Below are 19,569 nucleotides of genomic sequence, written 5' to 3' on the forward strand. Positions count from 1 at the left end.
TGGGGTGTTGAAAATACAATTATTGAGCCACACCTCCAACCCTTTTGCTTTAATTATTTTTCATAGTGTCTTGTGGTTTTGCTTGGGGCCACCATGATCTTCATAATATGCTTCCCTCATAGCTAGCATTGCAGTGCATGCTTCCTTACCCAGATGTGGGTTGAGATGGAATCTTACTAATATTTTGCTTCAGCTAGCCTCAGACTACAATCCTTTCCATCTCTGCCTCTTGAGTGTCTGGGATTATGGGCATGGACCATCACGCCTGGCTCCTCCTGTACATGTTCAGTGGGTATAAAGCTTGATGAGATTCAGGTTTGAGATTTTTCTTGTTGGGATTTATTTCTTAGCAAGTGTTGTAACTGTCAGTATGGAAGCATATAATGAAGTATATAATGATATGCATTTTTAAAGATGTCTTCACATTGTCTTACAGAATTGTTGTTTTAGCCTTTACTTTCATTGTGCCTAAAAGCATCACATGGTTCTAAAATGTTTTTCCTAGCATTACTTATTCAATAAGTGCTAGCTGTGAGCAAAAAGAGCTCAGTGTTGGCATTGAATTTAAGTCCCACAACTGACAAAAACAAAAACAAAACAACTAAAAAAGTTTGTGTGCTTTGTCTACATGAAGCAAGAAACCTTTATTTCTTGGGGAATTTTTCAGCCTCAGCCCTAGGTTATTTCTTTTCTCTTCTTGAGACTTGATGATGTGGAAGATACATCTTTTATATTCACACTGGTCCCAACACTGCTTTCAGTATATTTTCTCTCTGTCATTTAAATTAAGTAGTTTCTATTATTGTCTTCTACCTCATCAATCAGGTCTTTTCCCTGTCCTCTCCTTTCTGCTATTGCATCTATCCTTTGGGTATGATATTTGATCTGTTGTGATTTTTAGTCCTAAAATGTCCATTTAGTATTTACATTTGTCATTTCTTGCTTTGCCCTATTTCTTGTATATATTTTTCCCTTTGGTACTCTTTATAAAGTTTTTCTTTCAAGTATGTGTATAATTGCTCCTTGAGTCATTTTTTAATCATGACCAGTTAAAAATTATTTTCAGATCATTTTTCCTTTCTCTGATGTTTTGACATTGGCATATGTAGATTGTCTTTGTTTTTCCATTAAGTTTGAGATTATGTTTAATTCTTGATATGATGAGTGATTATTCATTTGATACCTAGATGTTTGGGGAATTAGGTTCTGAGATTCTGTAATTTATTTAAATGTCCTGATTCAGCTGGCTTTTTCTGGAACTGCTTGTAGCATGCTGTGCCTTATTACTGCCCCATGGATACTGCTCCATGTTCTCTACTTTACCTCTTTTGAAACTCATGTTGGGGGTTGATTCCAACTTACTCAAGGTCAAGGAAGGGAATTCTGCCCTACTCAGACTCCTTCCCTGAAGGGAGCAGGAGCAGGAGTTGCTTCCTTATTACTGTTCTTAACATGGTCACTACAGGGATGTGGTCTTTACTGTGAGGAGGTAAGAGGCTTGAGTCACCAGTAGGCCTCCTCTGATACCTAGCTACCTATAGCAGAGAGGGGAAGGGGTCTCGTTACTGTCAGGTGGAAGCCAAGCTCACTCTGTGGTCTTAACTGACACCATGAGAAGAGAGGTCTCTTCATCTGCTGGAGGGCTCTGGTTGTGCAGGTCTTCTTTGACGTCAATTTTGTAAGGAAAATTGAGTGCTTTCACCCAAACTACAGTTTTGTGTTTTGTTTTGTGATGTTTAGCTAACTGTAACCACTTTTGTCTGGATTGTCTCATTCCTGATCATTTGACTAGGGAGAGAAATGGTTAGTTTTGCTTGCTTGCTTGATTCTTTTAGGGAGTAGATAGGGAATCTGATGATTTTAGGCTGCCAACTTTAGCTCCAAGTCTAGGATGTATAAAGTAGAAAAGAATACTCACAGAACTTAGCTATCACTTAGCAGCTCTCTACCTGCTCTGTTTTCTCTCTACCTTCAGTCTTAAGTATACTATGGATAATGTCCAGGGCTCTTTTACTTAGAATCCATCTTTCCTTCTCTCTTTCCTTCTCCCTTTTCTTCCTTCCCTTCTTCCTTCCTTCCTTCCTTCCTTCCTTCCTTCCTTCCTTTCTTTCTTTCTTTCTTTCTTTCTTTCTTTCTTTCTTTCTTTCTTTCTTTCTTTCTTTCTTTCTTTCTTTCTTTCTTTCCTTCTTTCTTTCTGTCTGTCTTTCTTTCTGTCTTTCTTTGTCTTTCTCCCTCCATCCTTCCCTCTTTCTCATGCTTCCCCCTCCCCCTTCCCTTCCCCTCCTCCCTCCATCTCCCTCCCTCTCTTTCTCTTCCTCCCTTTTCCCCTTCTCTCTTATTCCCTCCCTCTCTCTTCCTTCTCCCCCTCCCTCCCTCCCTCCCTCCCTCCTTTTCCTCCTTCCCTCCATTTTTTTTCTTGTACTAGAGGTAAAATCCAAGGCTTTTCTCAGGTGAGGAAAGTACTCTACCACTGAGCTACACTGCTAGTCCAAGTATTTTACTTTTCAGTTGCTTTGTTTTGCTGTAATTATCATTAAAATCCCCTGTAGCTCTTTACACAAGCACCCATATACTTACTATGCTTGCATGTGCTTGATTGGATAGAATTTTTGTCACTGTAGCTCTTTTTGAAAACTTAAAAATAATATAATTTTATTAAGGTATACAGAGGGGTTACCATTTTATAGGTCAGGTAATGAGTACATTTCTTTTTTTGAACAATCATGCCTTCCTTTGCTTTTTTTTGTTTTAAATAAAAATCTGGTGCATTGTGAGAAATAAAGTTTCATAATTAATCTTTTCTACTTCAGTGGTATTGAAGTTTGACTCAGGACTTGATACTTGTTAGGAAGGGACTTTACCTCTTGAGCCAGGCCTCTAGCCCATTTTTGTTTGTTTTTGAGAGTCTTATTTAAAACACACACAAGGGCTGTGAATGTGGCTTAGTGGTAGAGTGCTTGCCTAGCATGCACAAAGCCCTGAGTTCATTTCCTTAGCACCACATAAAAAAGTGGCATTGTAGCTCAAGTAGTAGTGCTAATCTTGAGCAAAAAGAAGCTTAGGAATGGTGCTCAGGCCCTGAGTTCAAGCCACAAGACTAGCCACACACACACACACACACACACACACACACACACACTCTGTCAGGTGGTAGCACACACACACACACACACACACACACACTGTCAGGTGGTAGCTCATGCCTGTTGTTAGGATCCATCATGACCATCCCAGGGGACTACACAGAGGTAGGCACAGGAGAAAGATTATTATAAGGTTTATTAGAGGGGCCATATATCCCCCTGGAGAGGGAGCAATATGGCATCTGCCCTCATACTGGTGGGTAACTCTGGGGTAAGTGGCATTCACAGGTAGGTCTGGGGCAGGGGGAGGGGGTGGCCAGCTATGTGGTGGAAACTCTAGGTTAGGGGGAGCTCAAGTCTAGGTGGAGCTGAGGACCAGAGGTGGAGATAATGCTAACACCTGTAATCCTCAGGAGGCTGAGATCTGAGGATCACAGTTCAAAGCTAGCCCAACAGGAACTTCTGTGAGACTCTTATCTCCAATTAACACCAGAAAACCGGAAGTGGCACTGTGGTTCAAAGTGGTAGTGTGCTAGCTGTGAGCAGAAAGAGCTCAGAGACAGTGCCCAAGACCTGAGTTCAAACCCCAAGACTGTCCCCAAACCCAAAACTACATAAAATCTCTAGTTTTGTTTGTGTCTAGAGAAAGTGTACCAATGTAGTTTTATAAATTAGTTACATCGTTTTTTTAGAGCTATACCAAAGATGAAACTAGTTATTACCTCTCCTCTCCCCTCCCCTCCCCTCCCCTTTGTGCCAGTCCTAGAGCTTGAACTCAAGGTTTGGGTACTGTCCCTGAACTTCTTTACTCAAGGCCAGTGCTCTTCCATTTGAGCCATAGCACTGCTTCCTGCTTTTTGGAAGTTAATTGGAGATAAGAGCCTCATGAACTTTTTTGTCTGGGCTGTCTTCTAACCTTGATCCTCAGATCTCAGCCCCCTTTGTAGCTAGGATTAAAGTGTGAGCCATTGGTGCCCAGTGTTACTACACAGCTTAATGAATTTAAAAGAGTGCTATAAAGCCGGATGCTGGTTGCTGGCTCACGCCTGTAATCCTAGCTACTCAGGAGGCTGAGATCTGAGGATCATGGTTCAAAACCAACCTGAGCAGGAAAGTCCGTGAGACTCTTTTTTTGGGGGGGGGTCCGGTTGTGGGGCCTGAACTCTGGACCTGGGCGCTGTCCCTCAGCTTTTCAGCTCAAGGCTAGCACTCTACCACTTGAGCCACAGCACCACTTCCGGCTTTTTTTTTTCTGCTTGTGTGGTACTGAGGAATCGAACCCAGGGCCTAATGTATGCAAGGCAAGCACTCTACCACTGAGCCACCTTCCCAGCTCCGGGTGAGACTCTTATCTCCAATAAACCACTAGAAAAGCGGAAGTGGCGCTGTGGTTCAAGCGGTAGTGCGCTCACCTTGAGCTGAAGAGCTGCGGGACAGCGCCCAAGCCCAGAGTTCAAGCCCCACAACCAACCCAAAAAAAAAAAAAAAAAGAGTGATATAAATACATTAAACAATATAACCTCCCTCTTTTTTCTAAATTAGATTGAGTTAATTTTATGCAACTGATCCAGGTAGATACTGTTTTCTTACTGATACTGTTTTCTTACTTTTAGGTTCCTGTTACAACTATATTAGATAAGGAATTAATCTCCTAAGAAATCACTATATATTACTCCGAGGAGTTTAGAAGTAAACAGGGTAAGTTCAAGATCACCTTCAGTATTAACCTGGATTTTCATAGTGAAGTCCTAACTTGGGCTTGTACTGTGCCAGATAATAGGTGACTTTAACATTGGTCTGGTGTTAAAGTGGTTTTCAATTTTCTTTTGGATAAAGGGGCTTTTTGAAGTATATTTCATATATGGTTATTCACACAGGTCCAATCATAAACTTGCAAGGTCTGCATTTCCAGAGAGTCCACAGACTGTGTGAATCAATCCATGCTTTGTTGCACTATCATTAGAATAACATTGACAAGTTCATATTTTACAATGGAGAGACTGCTGCTAAAAATGGTATTCAACTTGTCTAGTAGCACAGCTGTCAAATGTGAAGTGGAATCAAACTTTTCTTAAATTGTAATAGTTCTCTCCCAGAGCTACTCCATGTCAGATTGCTGCCTGATGAGTGCTGTCAGCTTTTTTCCCTGCCAGCCAGTGAGCAGGCTTGTCTTACTACATTATCACCTTGATGTCTTACCCAGCATTTAGTAAACTCTTAGGTACATGTTGCTACTTTATTTTAATTTTTTGTTATATTTAGAGTTCTACTTACCCTATTGGGTGTCTTACCAATTTTTATATAATTTTATGAATTTTTAATGGTATTCACTGCTTCCTATAAATGAATTTTCCCTTTCAATTTTTCTGTTCATTTTATATGAGTTCTTGTGTGTAGAAGCTCTTAAATGTTTTAAGTATTCAAAGCTGTAATTTTGCTCTAATTTTTCCTTCATGTTTAGTGTAAAAATATTCAAACATATGACATCTTCTAGTTAAGGGAGACAGAACATATATTCACAGATAGATTGGGGGTTTTTCTTTTTTCTTTTTCTTTTAAAAAGAATCTAAAAGATATGAAAGGGATGCTATTTGAGTTATAACCATTTGTTATTTTCTATCACATGTTCTTTGGCTATTGGCATTATTTTATTTGTCTGTTTAATAACTACATAGCTGTCCATATTCTTTCATAATTTTATGTCATGTTTTATAGAAATATGACTTTTAAAAATCTACAATGAATAATTCAGGTAGCATTTCTTTTTCTTTTTTTTTTTTTTTGTTGGTCATGGGGCTTGAACTCTGGGCCTGGGCACTCTCCCTCAGCTCTTCAGCTCAAGGCTAGCGCTCTACCACTTGAACCACAGAGCCACTTCCAGCTTTTAACTTATGTGGTGCTGAGGAATCGAACCCAGGGCCTCATGCATTCAAGGCAAGCACTCTACCATCTGCCCTAAAATCAGTATTAAAGGTAGACTTCTGAAGAAAGCTGGCAAACAAAACCAGTGGGTTAAAAAAAAAGTAAAAGGCTGTGAAGGTGGCTCAGTGGTAGATTGCTTGCTTTGCATGCATGAGGCCCTGAGTTCGATTCCTTAGTACCACATAAGCAGAAAAAGCTGGAAGTGGCTCTGTGGCTCAAGTGGTAGAGGGCTAGCCTTCAGCCGAAGAGCTGATGGATAGTGCCCAGGCCCAGAGTTCAGGCCCCAGGACTGGCAACAAAACAAAGTAAAACAAAAAATAAAACTGATTTTAAAGTCAACCAGTACATATTAGATTTCCCTTTACCATATTAGACTTTCCATGTGTTTGTCTATACTGATGTTACTTTGATCTAGTTATCTATTGATGCATAATTAGGCTCTTTTAATGTTGTAGTATGAAAGCCTTAGTCTTTTGGATGTTTGTTTTGCATATTTTTTGCTATTCTTACAAATTATCCTTAGAATATATTGCATTAAGAAATTAAAGGATTAAACATAGTACAGACTTAAAACAGATGCATTGAATTAAAGACTTGTTAAGGGAAGAGTTCATAACTCTGTATATCTGGGTGTGCACACATGCAACCGAGAAGTAGGAAAAACCCAGCCCTCTGATCTTATGTACCTCCCTATTTGCTGCTTCTTTGCCATCTAGTTATCTTCAACTCCTTCCTTTTTTTTTTAAAATCATACTTTAGATTGAAGTCATCCTATCCCTTGGATAACACCTCCAGCATTTTTGTTTTGAGATAATCTTTCCAACTTTACACTCAAACCCCTCCTACCTCCTCCTCTGAAGTAACTGACATTACCTGCTTGCATCATCATGCCTGGCTTCAGGTCTTTTTTTTTTTTTTTTTGGTCAGTCGTGGGGCTTGAACTCTGGGCTTGGGTGTGTCTGTGCAACCTTCAGCTCAAGGCCAGCACTCTACCATTTGAGCCACAGTGCTGCTTCTGGTTTTCTGGTGGTTTATTGGTGATAAGAGTCTCATGGGGACTTTCTTGTCCGGGCTAGCTTTGAACTGTGATCCTCAGATCTCAGCCTTCCGAGTAGCTAGGATTACAGGCATGAGCCACCGGCGCCTTTTCAGGTCTTTTATTTCTTTTATTTTGTAACTTTTGAGGCCTCCTAATGATACACAAAAGAGAGTTCTGGAATTTGAGTTTGGGACCACACACACTTGCTAGGCAGGCACACATATGAGCCACACCTCCAGCTCTTTTTTGCTTTAGTTATTTTCTTCGTGATGGGGTTTTACTACTTTGCTGGTGACCAGCCTACGACTGTGATTCATCTGACTGTGCCTCCAAAAAGCCATGTCACCATGCCTACCTGCCTGACTGGTTGAGGTGATGTCCTGCTAACGTTTTTGCCTGGGATAGCCACAAACCGTGGTCTTCCTGATCTCGACCTTCCAGGTTGGACAAGGCATGACTTTTGTCTGTTTGCTTTATTGTGATATATCCATTATCTTATACAGGACCAGATGCATAATAGATCCTCAAATATAAAATGTATAAATTAGTTAATGATCCACGAGGTTGTTAATGACTGTGAAAAGAGGAACATCTGAATTGAACTCAAGGTTTCATCCTTGCCAGGCTACTATCACCAGCCCCCTCCGCCCCCCCCCTTTTTTTTTGTGAACTCTGGGCTTGGGTTCTGTCCCTGAGCATCTTTTGTTCAAGCCTAGCCTCTACCACTTGAGCCACAGTTCCACTTCCAGCTTTTTGGAGTTTTTTTGTTTTATTGGATATAAGAATCTTACTGACTTTTCTGCCTGGGGTTAGCTTCAAACCATGATCCCACAGATCTCAGCTTCCTGAGTAGCTAGTATTACAGATGTGAGCCACCAGTACCCAGCACTATTTTGTTTGTTTGTTTGTTTTTGTCGGTCATGGGGCTTGAATTCTGGGCCTGGGCGCTATCCTTGCGCTCTTCAGCTCAAGGCGAGCACTCTACCTCTTGAGCCACAGCGCCACTTCTGGTTTTCTAGTGGTTTTTATTGGAGATCAGAGTTTCATGGATTTTTCTGCCCTGGCTGGCTTTGAACCGTGATCCTCAATCTCAGCCTCCTCAGTAGCTAGGATTACAGGCATGAGCCACTGGCACCTGGCCCAGCACTATTTTTTAATAGACTCTTGTGTTTGTAGTCTAGCTAGCCTGGACAGTGATCCTCCTATGTACGTTCTCCATGTAGTTGAGATCACAGGTATGTACAAGCTTTTATTAATTCACTTTCAGACCTTTTACTTGGGTTGGCCACAAATCATGATCCTCTTGAGTAGCTAGGATTACAATTATGAGCTACCACATCTGACCTGATAAAAACCTTTTGAAAAAATAAATTGTTTAGAAGAATGATTTGGGCAGCTTTCTGTTATGCCCCAGAAATACTGTCTTAGGCTCAAATTCATGTGTTAATTACTATGCAACCCCCAGCTCTTAATTTTTTTCTCCCAAGTAAGGGTCTGTGTTGGAAAACAAATTCAGCATTGTCCTGATAAAATATTGTCTCTTTGGGCTGGACAGGTGGCTAAGTGGTAGAGTGCTTGCCTTGTATGAATGAGGCCCTGGGTTCCATTCCGCAGCACCACATATGCAGAAAAAGCCAGAAGTGGTGCTGTGGCTCAAGTGGTAGAACACTAGCCATGAGCTGAAGAGCTGAAGGACAGCACCTAGGCCCAGAGTACAAGTCTCATGACTGACAAAAAAGAAAAAGAAAAAGAAAAAAATATTGTATATTTTAAATGGCTGTATTTGCAATTGAGAATCATTCCTGGATGAGGCAAAGTAATCCATTGAGGTACTAGACCTACACACTGAGATATCAAGAACTATAGAAAAATTAGTCTTTGAAGCCCTTGTCCAATCACGTCTTGTTACTATTAGCTTAATTGGATAAAATTTAAGAAGTCTGTTTTTCTCTTCAAATTGATATTCTCTCCTACTTTTTTTTTTGTACTGTTTTAATGTAGTAACTATGGTTACTAGTAGAGGCTCCTTGGGAGCTTCAAAAACATCAGTCAGTTTCACAGCTGGAAGCAGAATGATCTAGATAAAAGCATCAGGATAAAGCTTAGTGAGGTATTTGCTCCTGTTATAACTGAGATCTTTCTTTAGAGAGCACTTTGCATAAAGTGAGATGTCCTTTGTTCCCTCTAAAGTAGATAACATTTTAATTTAAATTAACAGCCTCTCTTTGCCTGGCTCCTTTTAAAAGTCTGGAACAGGGAAGTAATATTACCTGTCCTCCATCAGCATCTACCCTGTTTCAAGCCTCTTGTTTACTGTTTCTAACCAGCTTTTTTTTTTTCTGATTTTTTTTTCAAATTTTTTATTGTGATTAAGTGGTTACATAATTTCCCAAATATCACAGTATTGTGGGATAGTGATGCTCAGTTAAAGTCACAAACACATTGTAACTTTCCTGGAGCAAATTGTCTATCATGGTCTATAACATTTATGAGTTCTATGAGCTTTGTGATACAGTTATTTCTTCCACATTGGGTGGTATGTACATTTCTTTTGTTTTGCATAGCATCAGCTGTTCCCTCTTTCCCACTTGTTCCCTCCCGCTGAGCCCTCCCTCCCATCGATGCCATTAAGTTGCTTAGTTCATTTTGGTCAATGTCCAGTACAGCTAATGGGTCCCACTGTTAAATGTTTTTCCCTGATTCCCTCTAGTTCTGTGTCATCTTCCTGGTTCCCCTCCGGTGTACACATATATACCATACATGTGATCAGCAGCATGGGGTTATTTAGTAGTGGTTCAACCAGATGAGTGGAAGTCCTTTGTTTCTTAAGTCCTGTTAATTTTGTCGTATCACCTAACATTTTGGATTTAACATCCACTTATCAGGAAGACCATGTACTGTTTGTCTCTTTGCTCTTGGCTTACCTCGCTCAACATGATTTCTTCTAGCTCCATCCATTTCCCTGCAAATGCCATTATTTTGTCATTTCTAATGGCTGCATAATATTCCATTCTGTATAGATACCACAATTTTTGGATCCATTCATCTGTGGTAGGATATCTGGGTTGTTTCCATATCCTGGCTATTGTGAACAGTGCTGCAATAAACATGGAAGTGCATGTGTCCTTGTATACTGGTTTCTGTTGTTCAGGATAGATGCCTAGAAGTGGTATGACTGGGTCATAAGGGAGGTCAATATTTAGCTTTCTGAGGACCCTCCAGACTGCTTTGCAAAGTGGTTGTATAAGTGTACATTCCCACCAGCAGTGTAATAGGGTTCCTCTTTTTCCACATCCCCTCCAACATTTGTCGTTGTCTGACTTGAGGATGTGGGCCATTCTGACTGGGGTAAGGTGGTATCTCAGGGTTGTCTTTATTTGCATTTCCTTCACAACCAGGGATGGTGAACATTTCCTCATGTGTTTCTTTGCCATTTTTATCTCTTCATCTCAGAAGTCTCTCTTTAGTTCCCTTGCCCATTTAGTAATTGGTTTGTTAGGTTTGGGAGGGATTAGTTTCTTGAGTTCCCTGTATATACTGGATAATAACCCCTTGTCTGATATACTGCTGGTAAATATTTTTTCCCAATTAGTTGGTTGTCTTTCTAGCTTGGTTGCAATAGCTTTATCTGTGCAGAAGCTTTTTATTTTAAGGTAGTCCCATTTATCGAGTCTCTCTAATTTGTGGTGACCCTGGGACTCTGTTCAGGAAGTTCCTTCCTGTGCCTATAAGTTCAAGTGTCTCTCCTACTCTGTCCTGCAGTAGTTTCAGAGATTCAAGTTTGATGTTAAGGTCTTTAATCCATTTTGAGTTGATGTTGGTGCATGGTGATAGGCTGGGGTCCACTTTTAGTCTTCTGCATGTGGCCATCCAGTTTTCCCAGCACCAGTGGTTAAAGAGGTTGTGTTTCTTCCACTGTATGTCTTTGGCTCCTTTGTCAAATATCAGCTGACTGTAGGCCTGTGGATTTATTTCTGGATCTTCTATTCTATTCCATTGGTCTTCGGGTCTGTTTTTGTGCCAGTACCATGCTGTCTTTGTTATTATGGCTCTATAGTAGAGTTTGAAGTTCGGCATGGATATCCCTCCCATGTTGTCTTTATTTCTTAGAATCGTTTTGGCTATTCTAGGTCTTTTGTTGTTCCATATGAATTTTTGGACTGTTTTCTGTATTTCAGAGTTGTACGTCATTGGGATTTTATTAGGAATTGCATTGAATTTGTATATTAATTTTGGCAGTATTGCCATTTTCACTATATTAAGTCTGCCTATCCAAGAGCATGGGAGGTCTTTCCATTTCCTAGTGTCTTCTGTAATTTCTTTCTTTAACTTTTTATAGTTTTCATTAAATAGTTCTTTTACATCTTTGGTTAGGTTAATTCATAAATGTTTTATTTTGGGGGAGGTTGTTGTGAATGGGGTTGCTTCCTTTATTTCCCTCTCTGCTTGTACATTGTCAGTGTACAGGAAGTCGATTGATTTTTGTGGGTTGATTTTGTATCCTGCTACTTTGTCGAAGTGATTTATGATTTCTAAGAGTTTGGGGATAGAGTTTTTGGGATTGTGAAGGTATAGTATCCTGTCATCTGCAAAAAGGGATCGTTTAACTTCTTCTTTCCCTATGCAGATCCCTTTAATGTCTTTTTCTTGCCTTATTGCCCTGGCTAAGGGTTCCAGGACTATATTGAAGAGGAATGGAGACAGTGGGCATCCTTGCCTTGTTACTGATTTTAGGAGAATTGGTTGTAGCTTTTCCCCATTAAGTATAATATTGGCTATTGGTCTGTCGTAAATGGCTTTTATTGTTTTAAGAAATGTTCCTTCTATTCCTATTTTCTCCAGAGCTTTTAGCATGAATGAATGTTGAATTTTATCAAAGGCCTTTTCTGCATCTGTGGAGATAATCATGTGATTCTTGACCGTGGCTCTGTTGATGTGTTGGATTACATTTATTGACTTACGTTTGTTAAACCATTCATGCATCTCTGGGATGAAGCCTACCTGGTCGTAGTGTATGATTTTTTTTATGTGTTTCTGGATTCTGTTAGCTAGAATTTTGTTAAGGATTTTTGCATCTGTGTTCATCAAGGAAATTGGCCTGTAATTCTCTTTTTTGGTTGGGTCTTTGCCTGGTTTGGGGATGAGTGTGATATTGGCTTCGTAGAATGAGTTTGGGATAGCTCCCTCCTTCTCTGTTTGTCTGAAGAGCTTGAGGAGTATGGGTATTAGTTCTTCTTTAACGGTCTTATAGAATTCTGCTGTGAATTCATCTGGTCCTGGGCTTTTCTTTGTTGGAAGACTTCTGATTGCTTCCTGTATCTAGTTGTAGGATATTGGCTTACTTAATTGATTTACTTCTTCTTTGCTCAGTTTGGGCAACTTGTATTTCTCTAAAAATGCATCAATTTCTGCCAGGTTTTCTTTCTTTAGAGAGAATAACTTTTGAAAGTAGTCCGTTAAAATTGTTTGGATATCTTGGGTACCTGTTGTGTTTTTTCCAGTGGCATCCCTAATCTGTTAATATGGGTTTCCTCTCTTCTTTTTTTAATTAATCTTGCCAGTGGTTCATCAATTTTGTTTATTTTTTCAAAGAACCAGCTTTTTGTTTGGTTAATTTTGGCTATGATTCTCCGATTCTCTATTTCATTAATCTCTGCTCTTAGTTGGGTTATCTGGCTCGTCTAGTAAATTTAGTGTTAGGTTTTTTTTTTTTTTTGTCGGTCGTGGGGCTTGAACTCTGGGCCTGGGCGCTGTCCCTCAGCTCTTCAGCTCAAGGCGAGCGCTCTACCACTTGAGCTACAGCGCCACTTCCGGTTTTCTGGTGGTATATTGGAGATAGGAGTCTCACGGTCTTTCTTGCCCGGGCTGGCTTTGAACCGCGATCCTCAGATCTCAGCCTCCTGAGTAGCTAGGATTACAGGCGTGAGCCACCAGCGCCCGGCTAGTGTTAGGTTTTTAAAAAGAGGTAGCTGAGTAAGAACAGCACCACGCACGTGGTGTTCAGGTAAGGGCTAGGTTTATTCATTGTCTGGCTGGCACCAGGCCACGTTGGCCCTCCACGGGGCTGGGAAAGACCTGGGAAAGAGGTGGAAAAGAGCTGAGAAAGAGCTAGAAAAGAGAAGAGAGAGCTAGAAAAAAGTGCGTCTGGGCCTGAGCTAGGCCTTATCTAGGGTATGGGCGGAGCAAGGTGTGGCCATATCAAATTCAGATGTGACCTCAGCGGATGCAGATGTGACCTCTTCCAGGTGTGCCAGGTACTGGGTGGAGACTTTGCTGCGAGGAGGGTGGAGTCTTCTCTCGCCATCCAGGAGCGGACCTTACATTTAGGTTCCATTTTTTTTCATGTTTTTCTAGCTGTTTTAATTGCAACATGAGATTATTTACTTGGTCTGTCTCTATTTTCTTGATGTTGGCACTGAGGGCAATAAATTTGCCCCACAGGACTGTGTTTGCTGTGTCCTACAAGTTTCTTTGCGATGTGTTTTCATTTTCATTGAGTTGTAGGAATTTTTAAATTTCTTCTTTAATCTCTTCCGTTACCCAGGCATTGCTTAGAAGTGTGTGTTCAATTTCCATGTATTTGAGTAATTTCTGCGGTATGCTTTGTTACTGAGAAATAGCTTGATTCCACTGTAGTCAGATAGGATACAGGAGATTATGTCAGTCCCCTTGTATTTGCTTAAATTCCTTGCATGAACTATGATATGGTCTATTTCTAACCAGCTTTTTATGGGTGAATGATAGTTGTTCTGACATCTGCTATCCAGAATGGATGATATTGTGATGTGTGGCTTTGAATTCATATGGGAAAGAAGGAATGAAGTAGCACTAAAAACTTGAGACAAGGGTACCAGGAGTATATTCACCAACATCAAGAATCAAGCTCTTGTCAGAGGACCAGAATAAGTGATTTTGGAAGCAGGGCTTAGCATCAAGCATTGGCTTGATAGATGTGACTGCTGACAAGAGAAAGGAGATCAATATTTTATTAAGCAACTAGTGTGTATTAAAAGCTTGTATAGGTTCTTTCTGCTGTATCATGCTCTCTCACACTATTATTTCTCACTATTCTGAGAAATTGAAGATGACTCATCATTTTTCTTAACAGTTTTTTGTTCAGAAACGATTTTTCCTTAGCATTTAGCTAATTTATAATCTTTTTTCCTCCTTTTTTTGTGCTGACACCAATTCTTAAACTTAGGTCCTCCAGCTCTTCCTTGGCTTTTTACCTCATGGCTGGCGCTCTACTAGTTGAGCCATACTTCCAGTGCAGGTTTATGCTGAAGGAGATGAGTCAGACTGTAGCGTTTCAGCTGGATTCCCAGCTGGCTTCAACATTGCTCCTTAGATCTCAGCCTCGTGAATAGCCAGTAGTACAGATATGAGCTACCAGTGCCTGGTTTTGTTTGGTTTGGTATGTGATCTAGACCAGGTGTCAGCAAACTGTGAGCCAGAGTATGGGCCAAGTCTGGCCTTCAGTCTGTTTCTTAGAAATAAAGTTGTTGTTTTTAACTTAAAACTACAGTTCCCATTAGTTTGTATATAGTTTACAGCTGTTTTCACTCAGACAGTTGAGCAGTTGTGACAGAGGCTCTATAATATGTAAATCCTAAAATAATTTACCATCTAGCTTTTTGCAGACTGGATCGGGGAATGGTGAGACGGGGAGAAAAGATTGCTTATGCTTACTGTATTTGTTGCTTTGGGTTGCTGTGAAAAATACATGAGAGGGACAAGAGAAAAGTTATATTTTTATACCATATTTTATTATATCATATCAGATATAAGATTATATTATCAGAGGGTTCAGGCCATGGGTTTTTTGGCCAATGCATTTGTGCAGAATATCATGACATTAGGGATGTCTGATAGAGGAAGTTTTTCACCTTGTGGCAAACAGGAAGTAGAGTAGAAGGCTGGGGCTTGAAAGGATCCATGAAAGGATCTGTCACATCCATGCCAGGGGACCATGCAGAGGCAGGCAGGCACAGGAGAAAAGTTATTACAAGGTTTATTAGAGGAGCCTTATTTCTCCTGGAGAGAGAGCACATGGCAGCTTCTGCTATAGGTAGCAGCAGGGTCTGGGAGGTAGGAAGAGTAAGGTAGATAAGAATAAGGTAGATGGGAGTTCTGGTGGATCTGGTCGGAGGGAGGGAGGGGCCAACTATATGGCAGGAACTCCAGGGCAGGGATTTGCTCATGTCTGGGTGGAGCTGAGGACCAAAGGTGGGCATAATGCTTATAAGGCTAGCACAAGATAATGCCCTTCCAAAAGCTGCCCCAAAGCCAGGGCATTGGTGCCTCACACCTGTAATGCTAGCTACTCCAGAGGCTGATAATCTGAAGATTAGGATTCAAAGCCAGCCCTGGCAGGAAAGTCCTTGAGACTCTTACCTCTAATTCCAACTAACCACCAGAAAATCAGAAATGGGGCTTTGGCTTGAAGTGATAGAGTACTAGCCTTGAGCAAAAAGAGCTCAGGAACAATGCCCAAGCCCGAAGTTAAAGCCCTGTGACCTACAAAAAACAAAAAGCTGCCCCAATGACCTACTCCTCCAACCAAGTTCTATTTCCACTTTCACTATTTACCAAAAGTCATCAAATTTTGAATACATCAGATTATACAGTTCACTATGTCAGATCCCCTTGTCATCTAATGAAACTCTCACAGACACACACAGAAGTGTGGTCCTAATCTCCTAGATGTTTTTCAATCCAATTAAATTGACAATCAAGATTGACCATCATACTTAAGTTATTCCACTCTGGACATTAGAACAGTGGCAGTTTGGTTGTTCACCATTGGCTCACTCCTGTAATCTTAGTTACTTAGCCTACTGTCACAAAAGCAGGTTAGTGGCAAATCATAGTTACTTATTGAATTCCTGCTTTCATGCATATAAGGTATCCACATATAAAGTCTGCCTTGTAAGGCCTTGCCCAGTGTATCTTTATCTATAGGTTGAACTCCTTAGCAAACAAGAGAAACATCTGAAGAGGAAATCTAGATTCTGATTTAATTCAGCTACTGATATCCTTGCAGTTGTGAAGAAATACACCATTGTTGGACAAACATGAGTACGAATCTAGAATATATGAAGGTGGTGAAGATTACTGTGAATTAAAATACAGATATTTGCTTCATTCTTTTTCACAGTATAATTCATATGAGGGAAATGTGGAATTATTAAAGTAAACAAAGCAAGTAATTTGTGAGGGAACATTGAAGAATCCAGAGTTCATGTTGTTATGACTGGGTTACATAAGCTTTTTTAAATGTTTTTCTTTTGTGAATAGAACAAATTATCATTTGCATTTTATAGGGTAAATATTCAGCTTATAAATTCACAATTTATAGATGAAAATAATTTTATTTAAGAAAATTAGATACTCTTTAAAAAGATTAAATGTACCAGAAATTATAGCCAATTTACTTTTATATTTATGACAGGGATAGTGCCATCACAATTGGGATGGAGTAGTTATTTTCCTCAAATTCAGTATTAGAAAGGCCTCTCCCTCTATTGCATCAGAAAATGGTCACAGATTTTCTTCTTGCTGCCTCCCTAGGGACCCATTTTAAATCAGAGAAATGTTAAGAGAAGCTTGCGCAAAAGATATATGTAACTCCAAGAGCAGATGCTGGCATCCTGTTGACTTGTTCTGCAGATAATTTGGAAAACCTTAACACTAGTATTATTTGTCTGTTTTTAATTATCCACTAAAGAATTGTGTAATTGCTCTTTATTTCCCTCTACAATAACACAAGCTCCTCAGTTTTCTTTTACATTTGAAAAATATTTATTTATTTTTCATAAGGAACAAGTTTACTTTGAGGCTCCAATATACTTAAGTAATCTTAACTAGAAATTAGGGTATCTGACATATGTTGTTTATATATCTGTGTTTCCCTCAGATTGAAAATATCCATGATACCTCTAGTATCCCAGGACAATCTGGATGGTTCCTGAGTTTTGCAGAATGAATTGTTTGAATGTGAACAATGAAGGATTCTGTATTTTATTAGCTTAATAATTTGAGAGCCACTTATATACAAAAAGTGAAGGACTTCTTTATGTAAACTTAAAAAGAAACAAAATAAGAAAAACCATTGTTTTCATTTCCTGGAATTCATTTAGATAAATATTGTATATTTTCAGAGTCACAGAAACATTGCACCTTTGGGTTCCTCCCTTTATGTAAATTTAAGTAACAATACTAAATATTTTGAAGACATGGTAGTATACATAGAAGGCACATGATAATCCTAGTGTTACTATTACTGTGTGATGGGCTGGGTTTTAAGTTCTTCATATATATTGTAATTTATTCTTCACAGCAGCCCTGTAGCTTCTGAAGATTATTTTCTGGATTAGCAAATTGAAACATGCAAAATTAAATGAACTATCCGGGGCTGGGAAGGTGGCTCACTGGTAGAGTGCTTGCCTTGCATGCATGAGGCCCTGGGTTCGATTCCTCAGCACCACATAAGCAGAAAAAGCTGGAAGTGGAGCTGTGGCTCAAAGTGGTAGAGCTTCAGCCTTGAGCTGAAGAGTTAAGGGACAGCGCCCAGGCCCAGAGTTCAGGCCCCACAACTGACAAAAAAAAAAAAAAAAATACTAAATGAACTATCCAAGTTTACCTACTAGTAGCAAAAATAGTATTTGAATCCAGAGCAAGTAATCTTAACAAATGTTTACAGTCCTCCACATAATTCACAAATGATTTTAGGGGTTCCCAAAGGTGTTTAACATTGTAAGATGTAGCAAGAAAAATAAATCTTAATCATTCTTTCTCAATCTTAGATATCCTTGGGGAATCAACAAAACCAATTGTATTAGTATTAGGAAATTAGAATAATAAAGGGGAAATGGCTGCAATTTATAGATTTAGATATCAATCTTTCTTTACCTGTTACCTGTGACCATGAGAAAGTGACCTATCTTTCCTGAGCTCTGATTCTCTTTATTAGTAATAGAGAGTAATTATTTTTGCTTTATGGGGTTTTGAAGAGATAAAATTAAATAGAGCCTATTAGTAAAAAAGAGGAATTATTTTTGCTTTCTGGGGTTTTGAAGAAATAAAATTAAATAGAGCCTATAAAGTATCATTTGACACACAATAGATACTGTGTATCAGGACTGCATTTCTAGGGAATTTATCTGGGCTTCCATACATCAGTATGGTAAGCCTTCCTACAGTGGTAGCGTTGCTAGAGCAGTGATGGGTGCTGACTAATATGCTGGTGGAGACTAATGCTGACTGTCTTTTAAGAATCTACTCAGGGGCTGGGAGGTTGGCTCAGTGGTAGAGCGCTTGCCTTGCATGCATGAGGCCCTGGGTTCGATTCCTCAGTACCACATAAACAGAAAAAGCCAGAAGTGGTGCTGTGGCTCAAGAGGTAGAGCACTAGCCTTGAGCTGAAGAGCTGAGGGACAGTGCCCAGGCCCAGAGTTTAGGCCCCATAACCAACAAAAAAATAAAATAAAAAAAAGAATCTAGGGGCTGGGAAGGTGGCTCAGTGGTAGAGCGCTTGCCTTGCATGCTCAAGGCCCTGGGTTCGATTCCTCAGCACCACATAAGCAAAAAGAAAAAAGCCGGAAGTGGCACTGTGGCTCAAGTGGTAGAGCACTCGCCTTGAGCTGAAGAGCTGAGGGACAGTGCTCAGGCCCAGAGTTTAGGCCCCACGACCGGACCAAAAAAAAAAAAAAAGAATCTACTCAGTGCTCAGTACTGTCCTACTCTTTGTAGATAATACAAAGAATAAGACTTAGGTTTTGCTCTTCTGGAATTTATAGTCCACTTATCTAATTGCTTCATTGGTGCTGTAGCAGAATAAGCTTAGGATACATAGAAGGTTATTCAACCAATCTGTGGTAGATGAAGAATACCTGTAGTTTTCTAGAGGAAAGAAGATGAGAAAATGAAAGAATTAGAGTAGAAAGCCCAGAAGAGAAAACTAAGAAGAGACTGGGAGAAATTTGTCATTACTGCTCAGGCATTCTATTCATCCTACATTCATGAAAATACCTGGGGCAGTTGGAGAGTATGCTTTAGATTAAGCTTTGTAATATTAAAGGTCTACTTTTAAGTTTAGGCTTTGCTAAAGCAGACAAAGTTTCTAAAATAAAAAAAAAAGCATGATTTACAGGAAGACTGAATTTTTCTGTCAAATAGCATTTGGTACTGTTGTGATATTAAGTTATATTTACCTGGGGAAAAGAATGAGAGAGAAAAAAGAATAGTAATAATCTGCAGAAAAGAAGGAAATGGCTATTTGAACACTGGGTAAATATCACTCATGCTGTTTCTGTTGTTTGTACATTTCCCTTTTAAACATCTGGCTTCACAGGTGGTTAAAATTATTTGTTGAGTGGCTTGTTCATAGTATGTAATTTTAACAGTATAGTTTCTTATACTGTATGGATTTTTGTGTTTGAGAATTGGTATTTCTTACTCTTCTAGTGCCCTTTCTTAAAATAACATTTAAAAATTTTTAAAAGAATCAAGGGGCCGGTGGCTCAT

General features: G+C 39.7%; 1 protein-coding gene across 7 annotated transcripts in view; it reads left to right on the forward strand.

Moving 5' to 3' along the window:
- Ncoa1 (nuclear receptor coactivator 1) overlaps positions 1–19,569 on the forward strand; it is a 216,795-nt gene that overhangs the window by 90,632 nt on the left and 106,594 nt on the right. For 6 of the 7 annotated variants that reach the window (XM_070025127.1, XM_070025132.1, XM_070025126.1 and 3 more), the window contains one exon: positions 4,697–4,781. The exons of the other annotated variant lie outside the window; for it this stretch is intronic. The gene's annotated coding sequence lies outside the window, so the exon portion shown is untranslated. The remainder of the gene's footprint in view (positions 1–4,696; positions 4,782–19,569) is intronic. 7 annotated transcript variants of the gene reach the window in all.

The sequence above is a fragment of the Dipodomys merriami genome, unplaced genomic scaffold (assembly GCF_024711535.1).
Source record: "Dipodomys merriami isolate MVZ:Mamm:240054 unplaced genomic scaffold, mDipMer1.0.p SCAF_17, whole genome shotgun sequence".
Lineage (NCBI taxonomy): Eukaryota > Metazoa > Chordata > Mammalia > Rodentia > Heteromyidae > Dipodomys > Dipodomys merriami.